Here is a 12,760-nt window from a genome sequence, read left to right on the forward strand (position 1 = left end):
ATGTGACGGTCGGGAGTACAGTACTGTGCTATTTAGCTAAAGAATCCCCATGTCGCGAGGGCAGGGCACGTGGGAGACCGGGGTTCAATTCCCCGACGGGGAGGAAGGAGTAGGCGGTCCTTGTAAATAAGAATTTGTTCTTAACTGACTTGCCTAACTAAATAATGGTTACACTAAGAGCATAACATTTCTACACCCTAATTTTCTAATTCTAGTCTAACCAATACCCAAATGGAGAATCAGTGAACATAAAAATCTCATTGATTTATCAAGACCAGTCCCCATGGTTGTCTCAGGGCAGCGCGAAACGGTGCTAAAGTAGTTGTAGGCTATTGCTTCAAATCCTATTGCTTCTAACTTCAAAATATTTAAAAATAAATAAGACCTACACCACTTTTAACAGCACATTACTCAACACTAGTGAGACTCATGTCACCTACGGTAGGCCTACAGTATATCGAAAAATATGAAGTGACAATTACATATAGAGGATTGGAGGATATTTCTGTAATTCAGTGATATTTATTCCCATAATAATTTATTATGGATCCGTGGTCAGAGGTCATAAATTCCTGAGAAGACCCTGCCACATGGCCACATAGTAGAGAGAGGGTAAACTTTCACAGAGGACAAAGGAAATCCTTCCACCTCACAGAACTTGAGGTACGAACAAATTTCATGTTCCGAAGAAAGTGTAAAAGATCGGTGAAGAATCCAGCTACGAACTGGTCCGTTTGTCACAACTTGGGAAGCTCATGGGAGACGGTGTGGCCACATTACCATAACGCTGTTTATATAATAGCCCATATATAAGGTTTACATCTAATTGTTGTATATGATGAATGAGTGATTATGATACTGTTTACACAATATGATTTTGGACTGTTTAATGAAGGAAAACTCAAAAAGGGAGTTGGATTTGAACTAAATCAGAGGACTGCCCCTGAGCCCAGTTAGGGTCCTGGGACAGCACTTTTCTGCCATTCCGAATAAAACCCAACTTTGAGAAATTATCACCAGACCGAGCTTACCTCAATTACGAGATGGCTAAAGGTTGCAGAATCTTTTAACCATACCACATAGTTAAACGGTTAGACTATCGATACCGACCGAATAAGAAGTCTTTGATACAGAGAGAGAGAGGGAGAGAGACGGACAATTCTACGAAAGACACAAACTTTTCATCAGCGATCAAGACGACACACTGAGCGTAAATATATATATATTGATTGCAATTGTTCCCGAATGAGTGAGCGTTCATGTGTAAAGGATTCACATTTTAATTGTTATAATTATCACTCTGTAGTGACTTCTTAGTCGACCCCCACTTCCCCTTTTTGTTTAACAAGCCACCATGCCGGTTTAGCCCACTAGGGCGCATTTTCCTATCATTACATTTACCTTGTTTGTTTGTTTGTTTATGCATTTCTGTGAATTAGTAATAAATAAATGATTTAAGACAATTGATGTATGGATGACTCATAGTGAAGACTGGGTTCGTGCAGATAACTAACAATTTATGACGTTTGGAATGAGACTAACGTGAGGTACAGTAAATAATTCATTAATTCGATGACTAATTGATCAGATAAAATATCTGAAAAGTTATTTTAGGAAATGATAACTGTGTAATCTGAATATTTGTCCTTGGTGCCCCGACTTCTTAGTTAATTAGTTACATGATCAGTTGATTGCACAGTAACTAATTACAGAGAATCTTTGATAAAAACTATCTTCAGTTAATGATAGTAAAGACACGACATAAGTAATACTGAAGTCCTGCACAATTATCAGTTTCTATTTAGGTTTATGTCGCCCATTCATTGTTAGAGACCCAGTAGGACACAAAAGCAAAATCAGTGATCTAACTCCCCCTTCCGCTGGTCTGGAGCAATGAAGTGGTGACGCAGGGTACCGTACTAAACCACAAATGACCTCTAAATCCCGTGGCATAAGCTCACAATTTTTAAAGGAGGAACCACTGTACCTCATGAAGCCGGTTGAGAGAATGCCAAGAGTGTGCAGAGCTGTCATCAAGACAAAGGTGGCCACTTTGAAGAATCTAAAATATAAAATATATTTGGTTAGTTTAACACTATTTTGGTTACTACATGATTCCATATGTGTTATTTCATAGTTTGAGGTCTTCACTATTATTCAACAATGTGGAAAATAGTCAAAAATAAAGAAAAACCCTAGAATAAGTAGGTGTCCAAATTTTTGACTGGTACTGTATACTTTCAACTCGCGCAAAGTGGGAGATGCTGTCAAGAAACACTGCCATGTTTAATCATCGGACCCAGCTTTGCCAGCTGAATTTAAGAATCCACCACTTATTGTATATAGGAGAGGTCGCAATTTATGCAATAAATTGGTCCACGCCAACTGCCAGCTACAAAAGAAAATCAGCCAGGCTCTTTTACACCCTCTCCCAAATGGTAGCTATGGATGCAGAGGTTGCACACAGTGCAACAATATGATGAAGTGTGAATATTTCGGCAACCCACATACAGGAAAACGGTTCCAAATAAATGACATTATTACGTGCTCCACCACCCATGTTATCTAAATTATTAAAATGTCCATGTGGGCTGTGTTATGTAGGTAAAACCTCTCGTTCTCGCAAACAGAGAATGAATTAACATAAATGTTCAATCAGGAGAAATGACAGGGATTATCCAGTCGCAAAACATTTTAATGACCATTTTTACCTTTAGATTTTGTGGCACAGAGAAATTTAAGATATCAGACAGGGGAGGTGATTGAAATAATACTCTGAGCAAAAGAGAATGTTTTGGGATTTTCACCCTCCAGACATTATTTCCTAAAGGTCTTAATAATGAAATGTCTATGTATGTTTTGTTGTAAATGTGAAAATGAATTAATGCCACCATTTCAGATTATTCGTTTTTCTTGCACTGTACCCAATGATTTATGAAAACTTGCTTGGTCGGTCGATGTGTTTAATATGTTTTCTGTACACACTTTATTACAAAATTTATGAAATGCATTGTTATATTTGGTAACATTTATTTCCCTCGACTCCAACCTCATTCGATGCATGGAACGGATGTGGGTGGAGCTGTCTGCAACTTTTTTTCTTTTACTCACAAAAGCTCTGACGAAGGCCTTGAGGCCGATACTTAATGCTTATTAAAGAGCTGTGATACTATCAAGAGCAGTGTGTGGGTTTCTTCTCTTTTCTCATCTTATTCAACTGTCACCATGCACCTGCAACAAAGATATCTCAGCTGTGCGAGTGCCTTTTGACTAATAAATATGTTGAAATGGAACCAAATTATCGGTTCCTGTCTCAGTACTTTTTTAAATAGGTTATATGGTCTACTACGGTATAGGTTGAATGTGATAGTCTGCCTATAACGAGCCTGAGTAGGCCTATAACTCCAAATTGGAAATGGTTAATGCAATGCATTTCTGTTGAATATGGAAAAATCCACCCGCACTCAGCCCTGCCTCACCTACTCAGCCAATCAGGAGCCGCTAGTGTGTTGGCCATTTCATGCTGCATACTAAACAGTACATGCTAAATAGTATGCAACGATGAGTTAATGCATAACTATTCACCACCACCACCAAGTCAATACTTTGCAGCAATTACAGCTGCAACTCTCTTGGGGTATGTCTCTTTAAGCTTGGCACATCTAGCCACTGGGATTTTTGCCCATTCTTCAAGGCAAAACTGCTCCAGCTCCATCAAGTTGGATGGGTTCCACTGGTGTACAGCAATCTTTAACCCTTTCACACGTACCATCACACGGGTGTGATCGTTCTACAGTGGCCCCTGAAGTGTACGATCACACCCCGTGTGTTTAGAACACTCCTTTAGAATGCTCATTTAGAACAGCCAGTTTCAAATGACGCAACAATCAGCATTTGAGCTGGCCACACTTTTTTCAGAAACTATTTACACAAACACAGTCCTTACAAAGTTATGTCCAGAATGTGAGCAGTTTATTTTTGGATGCAATGTTCAGATATTCACAGAAGTATATATAGCATAACACAATCATCATAACCAGAAAAATGTAGGCTACATTTGTCCTAGCGCTAACTGAGGAAAGATTGACCCAACACAAGCAGTCATATTTTCTAACTCTCGGCTGACAAACTACAATATGAATTAGCTAATAGCAATTACTATGTATAATTAATCACATCACGGGTGAGCTCACCATTGATGGAAATAACTAGGTAAAACATTTTATAGAAATTTAAAGTAAACCGACGATTAGTTTCAGCGCGCCGCCATGCATTTTTTCCTCACAGAAACCGAAGATAAGAGAAGAGGAGATGAGTTTGGTCTGTTTATAGTATGCATGTTGAAGGGGTGTGTCATCTACCATCGTTCACATCCCACCATTAATTTCCAGAAGTCCTCAAAATAATTAGTGAACTCTTACTCACCTCATTGTTATAACATCTTCGGTCAAACAGACGCGAAACCCAGAATGCATTTTATGTCAACAAACAGCTGGAATTAGCTTAGCTCATCATAATCAGTACAACCTTCAAAAAAGTATTTTACAGACATAATATGTGCCCATTACAATCTGTGCAAGAATCAGAATGCATGATTTGTCACCTAGAATTGAAAACGTGAATAAAACAGTAAATACACAAATAATTGCCGCACAAAACATTTTCTGATTTATTGATACAAGTGGCCGTGCCAGCAGTCAACCACGTGACACCCACTCTGCATCATTAAGTGTTGTTGTTTATGTATGTAGCTAGTTAGTTAAGCTGTAGCATTAGCAATGTCTTTCAAAAGGAGACAACTCAAATGTGGAAATTCTGGAGATTTTTTTTAAATTCTGACAATGAGTCTGAGTATGAAAGTCAAGAATCAGATTCTGACAGTGAGGAGCTGCCCCCCAACCTTATAGCCATTGAGAACCCTGAATATGAATTTCCCTTGTCCACTGACAAAGTACCAGGTCCCTTTGAAGATGCTGGTGGTGATCAGTCAGTCAGCTCCAAAGATGTCCAGCTCCAGTTATGATATTGGCAAATAATGTTTGTGGTTTCTGAAAGTACAGAATAAAGAGGAATTATTCATTAGAATACAATATAAGGATATAGCAAAAAAAACAATACTACAAAGAAGTAACATAATAAACACTGCTATAAAAAAAATAGTTTATTGCATTGACAAAATCACAGATTTGAGTTATAACAGTAAGAAACTAACTTTTGAGCTCCACAAGGGGGCAAAGCAGGGCAGAACAGAGCTATGCTGAATAGATCAAATAAACAAACCATTGCCATATTTTTTATTTATTTAACTAGGCAATTCATTTAAGAACAAATTATTATTTACAATGATGGCGTACACCGGCCAAACTCGGACAACGCTGGGAGAATTGTGCGCTGCACTATGGGACTCCCAATCACAGCCAGTTGTGATACAGCCTGGATTTGAACCAGAGTGTCTGTAGTGACGCCTAGCACTGAGATGCAGTGCCATAGAACGCTGCGCCACTTGGGAGTCATAAGGCCAGGGTAGCTTCAAAATACAACACAAGCTAATAGTTCTCTGACGCAACTAGCATTGTTTTACAGAGCTAATAGAATGTACCTACGTAAGCACGATTGACTATAACACCATAAAGGTTATAAAATGTGTAACGTTACCTCACGTGTCCGCGGTTATAAGGAATATATTATGATCCATACATACAGTGAGCTACAGCATATGGAAACTATTATAAAGTAATAAGGCAGTTACTTTGATAGAAACGCAGCCTGGATTTGAACCAGGGAGTCTGTAGTGACGCCTCTAACACTGATGTGCTGTGCCTTTGACCGCTGCACCACTTGGGAGTCATAAGGCCATGTAGCTTTAAAATACAACACAAGATAATACTTCTGATGCAATTAGCATTGTTTTACAGAGCTAATAGAAGAATGTAGCTACATAAGCACGATTGACTATAACACCATTAAGGTTATAAAATGAGTAACGTTACCTCACGTGTCCGCGGTTATAAAGAATATACACAAATATATTATGCTCCATACATACAGTACGCTACAATAGAAATGTGGAATGGAAAATGGAAAATGTGAACACGTTTGCAGATCCTGTTCTGATGGGAGATGAGCAAATGTCTGCAGATGTAAACTGCACAAACAATTGGGAAGTGCTTGGGAATTTTGTCCGTGTCAGAAATGTCTCAAAAATGTAATTGTCCGCAAAAGTAAAAATGACTATTTTTATGTGAATGAATGAGGAGGCAGAACACACCAAAATTCAAACTGTTTTTAGAATAAAAACTTGTTAGAAAATCATTTGAAATTGAAGTTGAAACAGCCTATAAATATAAACAGGCTGCGTGCTTTAGTTTGAGGGCAGCGTGGATAAAATGTACTGTTTACGTATCAATCACATTCTGGAATGGAGAGAACATTCTAACATCACGTGCATTAAAAAAAAAACTCACGCTGGGGTGACCATTAGAGATAGTTGGAACTCACGCATGAAAGGGTTAAATCATACCACATATTCTCAATTGGATTGAGGTCTGGGCTTTGACTAGGCCATTTCAAGACATTTAAATGTTTTTACTTAAACCACTCGAGTTTTGCTTTAGCAGTATGCTTTGGGTCATTGTCCTGCTGGAAGGTGAACCTCCATCCCAGTCTCAAATCTCTGGAAGACTGAAACAGTTTTCCCTCAAGAATGTCCCTGTATTTAGCACCATCCATCATTCCTTCAATTCTGACCAGTTTCCCAGTCCCTGCCGATGAAAAACATCCCCACAGCATGATGCTGCCACCACCATGCTTCACTGTGGGGATGGTGTTCACTGGGTGATGAGAGGTGTTGGGTTTGCTCCAGACATAGTGTTTTCTATTCTTTCCATTTTTTAAATAATGGATTTATTGCTGCTCCGTAGGATGTTCAAAGTTTCTGATATGTTTTTAGAACCCAACCCTGATCTGAACTTCGCAACTTTGTCCCTGACCTGTTTGGAGAGCTCCTTGGTCTTCATGGTGCCGCTTGCTTGGTGGTGCCCCTTGCTTAGTGGTGTTGCAGACTCTGGGGCCTTTCAGAACAGGTGTGTATATACACTGAGATCATGTGACAGAGCATGTGATACTTAAATAAAGTCCACCTGTGTGCAATCTAACTAATTATGTGACTTCTGAAGGTAATTGGTTGCACCAGATCTAATTTAGGGGCTTCGTAGCAAAGGGGTGAATAGATATTCAGTCACCACTTTTCCTTTTTTTATTTTTTTGAAACAAGTAATTTTTTTCATTTCACTTCACCAATTTGGACTATTTTGTCCATTACATGAAATGCAGATAAAAATCCATTTAAATTACAGGTTGTAATGCAACAAAATAGGAAAAACGCCAAGGGGGATGAATAGTTTTGCAACGCAATGTAGCTAGCTGATAATTATGAAGTAAAATGTTTGCTTTGTGTATATCTTGTTTCGGTTCAGTGATTGGGGAGGTGCAGCGTGACATAATACAGTAGGGGGAGCGTGAGTGCTTCTCAAATGTAATGTTTTATGTGTTCTCCACACTCTCGTTCTCACAAGAATGTACTCAAGAAAACGTCCTCGGAGAATGCACTTGGAGCATGAGTGGAGCATGGTAGTAGGCATATTGAGAACCACCACATGATTTTTTTTGTTAAGTGTTTATGCAACCTTCCCTTGTTTCAGAGTGATTTGAGTGACAACAACAAACATGGGACACAAGCCCCCATTTTGTTACATTCCCCAATAAGAAACCCAAAAAACTTTGCTCCAAAGAAAAAGTTAATACATGGCCCCACACGTCCCTCTAGGGGTACCCTCCCCCACTGCTCAACTGACACAGTGGCGCACAGAACGCAAAAATATTCTTAGAAATATTTAACCTCCACACATTAACAAGTCCAATAGCTCAAATGAAAGATAAACACCTTGTTCATCTAGCCACCAAGTCAGATTTCTAAAATGTTTTACGGCGGTAACATAGCACATATTTATGTCAAACCACCACCAAAGATAGGCTAATTTACATAGCCATTTTGTAGAACAATAGATGCAATCACAAAAGCAGGATTAAAAGAAAAATTATTCACTAACCTTTTGAAAATCTTCATCAGATGACAGGAATAGGACATGTTATACAGAACATTTATGTTTTTTTCAATAATATGCTAATTATATCCATAAATCACGGTTTACATAGAAGGTCATGGCCAAAAAATGCTACAACAATGCCCGGAGAAATTATGATAACTCTGCCAGATAACAGAAATACACATCATAAACGTTGACTAAATATACATGTTCTACATATAGTTAGAAAGATACACTTCTTCTTAATAAAACAGCTGTGTTACATTTATTTTTAACGTTACAGAATTCGTTCACTTGTCAATAATATGAGACGGCGCTCATAGATTAGCAATATGGCTTCGCTATTTCGGAGTCCACAGAAACACATAATAACCACATAAATATTCCCTTACCTTAGCCGTTGTTCGATCAGAAGTCGTGGAAGAAGTCATACTTACCAAAACCAGCGTTTGCCTTTCAAATGTGTGTCTTTGGGTTATCAAACGAGACTAATTTCGGCTGAAAAGCACTCAAAAATCTATGGGTTGCGCATCGAAACTTCAAAATTACATATTATATGTCGACTAAACTGGTCAAACTAAGTTCAGATTCGAGCTAAAACATGTTTTAATCATATATAAAAGATATAAGCTCGAAAGGAGAAGCCTACGTCGTTTGGTGGATCTTGGAACAAAAGAGAGAATTTGCAGACGCGCACGTATTATTGCGTGACCGCAGGGTTTCGCCCCGCCAAAGGGTGAGGGAGCGCGCAATCTTCACAATGACGCGCCCCATTGAAAGAGGACATCGCGCTGAAGAGATAGAAACTGTTTCCAGATCTGTAGCTGGTTGGGAAGGGTGGGGGCGATGACGTCAAAGTTGGGCCAACTTTTCTGATGACAGAAAGAGTTTGGAAGAATGGATGCCCTGTTAGTTCTGCTTTACATAGAGACATAATTTGAACGGTTTTAGAAGCTTTAGAGTGTTTTCTATTCAATAATATTTATTATATGCATATATTAGCAATTTTTTACAGATTTTTTGTCAGTTTACTATGGGCACGCATTTCTCCAACGGGGGCAGTATTCTGCCATAGCCTTAACAGGTTTTAACTAACAAATGAGCCACTGACAACCGAAATGAAACAGGTGGGGTTTTAAAATGGGTTCTGAAAGGCATCCATGGAGGGCCTACTGAGTGCTCACCAAGAAACTCCAGTTGGGTCTTAAAAAAATGCCCATCATGGATACTAACTGGATTTCTCTGATATCAGACCAACTAAAAGAAGAAGAAGAAAAAACACACCAACTTAGCTAGTGAAACCAAAATTGGGGAAAACAAATCAGGTAAAGGCTCTGTTAAACAACCTTAAACAGAGGTGTCGCTCTTCCAACATCTCTTTTTCCAACTGAAGCAATGGGCCAGTAGCCCCTACATATCAGCTGTGCTAGCACAGGTGCAACACATCCTGACCAACAAGGATGATTCCAATCAGTATGCCACACCCAAAGAGAAACAACTGCAAAAAATGCATTCAAGAGAAAAAACAAAGTCTGTAACAGTGTTTGTGTGCAGATTTCTGTGTTTGCTGTGAATGAATGACAAGGAAAGGAACTGCGAGAGCATACCAACGTGTGAACTATGATAGAAGTTTGCAGGACAGGACTGGATGAAAATGAATTCCTATGTAGCAGTTTGGTGTGCTGTGCTGTAAATGTATTCATTGAACGCTGGCTCCAACATCACAGCACAGCGGGGAGTTTGAGTATCCCTGGATTCCCCAATTACCCCATAGCAGTCAAGTTGGGTCACAATGAAAGAGGCTCAAACCATTTCCCTGTATAAAGCTGCAGTGGACTGAATAGCCAAGCTTCAGAGGACCGACCATTGCCAATGCCCTGGGAAACCTCCTCTTATTCTCCTTCAGTTGAAGGAGATATAGAGAGAACACACAGCTTGAACACAGACCAGTGAGGGTTCCTCAGAGGAGGACCATCCTACTCAGTGAATTTCATGAAAATAAAAATATAGTAACACATTAAATTTTTTAAATACTTTTTAGATTAAACTATACTAAATATATTCACATCATCAAATAACTGATTTAAAACACACTGTTTTGCAATGAAGGTCTACAGTAGCCTCAACAGCACTCTCTGGGGTAGCACCATTGTGTAGACGGAGGACAGCTTTTTTCCCGTCCTCCTCTGGGTACATTGGCTTCAATACAAAAACCTAGGAGGCTCATGGTTCTCACCTCCTTCCATAGACTTACACAGTAATTATGACAACTTCCGGAGGATGTCCTCCAACCTAAATAAAATGTGGTGAGTAGTTGACAAAGAGAGAGAACGACAATAGTTGAACAGTTTTTACCTAACTTGCTATTGCTATCCAACACTGGAACTCTTCCAAGTCAAGGTATGCTTTTGGTTTTATACATTTATTTCCAACGGGGCCCGCCAGTGTAACTGCTGAACTGCTTGCTGTACACTGTACTGCACGATTGTAGCGGGATTACTAACGCGTTAGTTCTAGTAGCTATGTTGACTATGACGTTAGCTAATATGATGACATTGACAATTATATAGGCTGTGTGTAGCGGTTAGTGGTTATGTGGTATGAAGGTTTTTTCGCCTTGTCACAGACTGCTGCTGTGTTGTGCACTGAAGTCCACAAGTGAAGGGTAACAGGTGAGAGGAGGAGAGGGCATAGATGCGAGAAGGAATTATACAATGAGCAAAGTGATAACGCTGTTTGTGTCAGCCTACTATGAAAGTGAACTGTGTGTGTGTGGGTGATCAGGGGTGTAAGCAAACAGAATGAAACAGGGGTGTAAGCAAACAGAATGAAACAGAGATAAACCTACCTGAATTTGTCCAATAGAAACTCTTGTTTGCAACTGTTTGGATTAATGATTACACCCTAGACCAGCTAGATGCAGGCAAGAGTGTGCAAGGTGGTATTTAATTTTGAGTATCATGTAGTGGCCTAAACCTATTGATGTTACATTGAGCTGGATGAATGGAATATCATCCAACAAAACTGGTAATTTAAACACATAGTCCTATGAAGAAGTAGAAGAAGCCTTTAGGGGAGAACTTGCGCAAGAAAAGTCCAAGGTAACGCAGATTTATGTGACATATTACATGTAAAAACCTGCCCAGAAAAAACAACAACATAAAAGTCAACCGACAACAGCTTGTAAATCAGGATGGTTTCATACTCTGAATAAAGTCACTCGTGAGGACAGGCATAGGCAAAAGGAACTGTTCATTTTCCATTACAAATTTACACGTATCGTTATAATGCACGATCAACAGCAATATGGGTGTTGTTCGAACATATTCATGCTACACCATGTTCAGAAATAAAAACAAAAATAATACATCATCCGAACAGTTCTGTGAATGTGAAACTCGCATACAACACTTTCAGTCTGTGTGAAAAATCATATGCCGTATGACGACCGCCTTACGTATTATCTAGACTTTAAAAGGATCAATATAGACCATGCATGTTAAATAATACTTACCTTCGGAGTAAAAAGTAAATCCAACGTAAATTATGATTTGCATGTGGTTCTTCAATCAACTTTGGATGATAGCGAGCTCGCGCTCCCCCATACTTTAGCCCCATAAATCACTTTTGCCGGTTGTCAAGAGAATGACCCAAACGTTTGCATAATTTATACATCGGAAACCAATGAATACAACTCCTTGTCATGCAAACTGTAGAGAAAAACTGCGATAATTGCGTTCAGCTTTTGGTTACACAGAGCGATATACAGAATCATCACAGGTGAGGCCACCGTTGGTACCCACGTGATTAAATAATATACTGGTAAATATAAACGAATATTTAATGTATAGGCAGCTGGCAATATATTTCCCCCACCGCTGTGCAATGTGCCTGCGCACGGGGTGTTGAAAGCAATTTAGAAGCTTTCATTCAAATCCTAAAATCACATTGATCTGTCAAATTCGTTACTTGATTTCTGCCAAATTTTATATAATAGGTTAAATGAACCAAAACCCAATTTTTATCATACCAATCAAAAAAAGCACTTCAGTGTGATGAGTAACCTTGTCCTTGCCTGAGATGTAAAACATTTTGCTTGCTTCCAAAGCTAGTGCCCAGGCTTTAGCTCAGCATGCTAATACAGTCTTGTGGTGTGCTGGAGACCAGGTTCAAACCCTGGATGGTCACACATGGCATACTGCGTATTCAATAAAAATAGATCTAAACTTCATTATAAATTCCAATTACATGTGTTATTGGTGATTATAGAGGACAATCATTGTTCAGTCAGGCATGCTATTGCCCTCTCCACATATCTAAAGACATTTCACATACTGGCTGGACATTTCTTTTCTTCATCTAATCTCAACAAATACTGCAGTAACTTCAATTCACAGAGAATAATTGGAGGATGGCATTTGACAAAGGACACGCTTCTTACCAGATGATTGAGGTGGCACACGTTCTATGACAAATTATTTGACTTTGAATCGCAGAGAATAAGTCCATGGACAGCAAACTAGTTTTATAGGCTCCCACATTTTCAAACTCCATAGAATACAGTTTATTTTATGAATTGTGTCAATGACAGATAACTTTGTTTAATTCACAGGACTAAGCTCACTCGGAGCACAGAGGATGAAGAGATATTGTAA

The 12,760-nt window shown here is 39.0% G+C and overlaps 1 protein-coding gene across 1 annotated transcript in view; it reads right to left on the reverse strand.

Moving 5' to 3' along the window:
* LOC109908548 (neural cell adhesion molecule L1-like protein) overlaps positions 1-11,840 on the reverse strand; it is a 123,158-nt gene extending 111,318 nt beyond the window's left edge. The window contains exon 1 of the mRNA XM_031794205.1: positions 11,620-11,840. The gene's annotated coding sequence lies outside the window, so the exon portion shown is untranslated. The remainder of the gene's footprint in view (positions 1-11,619) is intronic.
* Positions 11,841-12,760: the final 920 nt, after the last annotated feature.

The sequence above is a fragment of the Oncorhynchus kisutch genome, linkage group LG17 (assembly GCF_002021735.2).
Source record: "Oncorhynchus kisutch isolate 150728-3 linkage group LG17, Okis_V2, whole genome shotgun sequence".
Taxonomy (NCBI): Eukaryota; Metazoa; Chordata; class Actinopteri; order Salmoniformes; family Salmonidae; genus Oncorhynchus; species Oncorhynchus kisutch.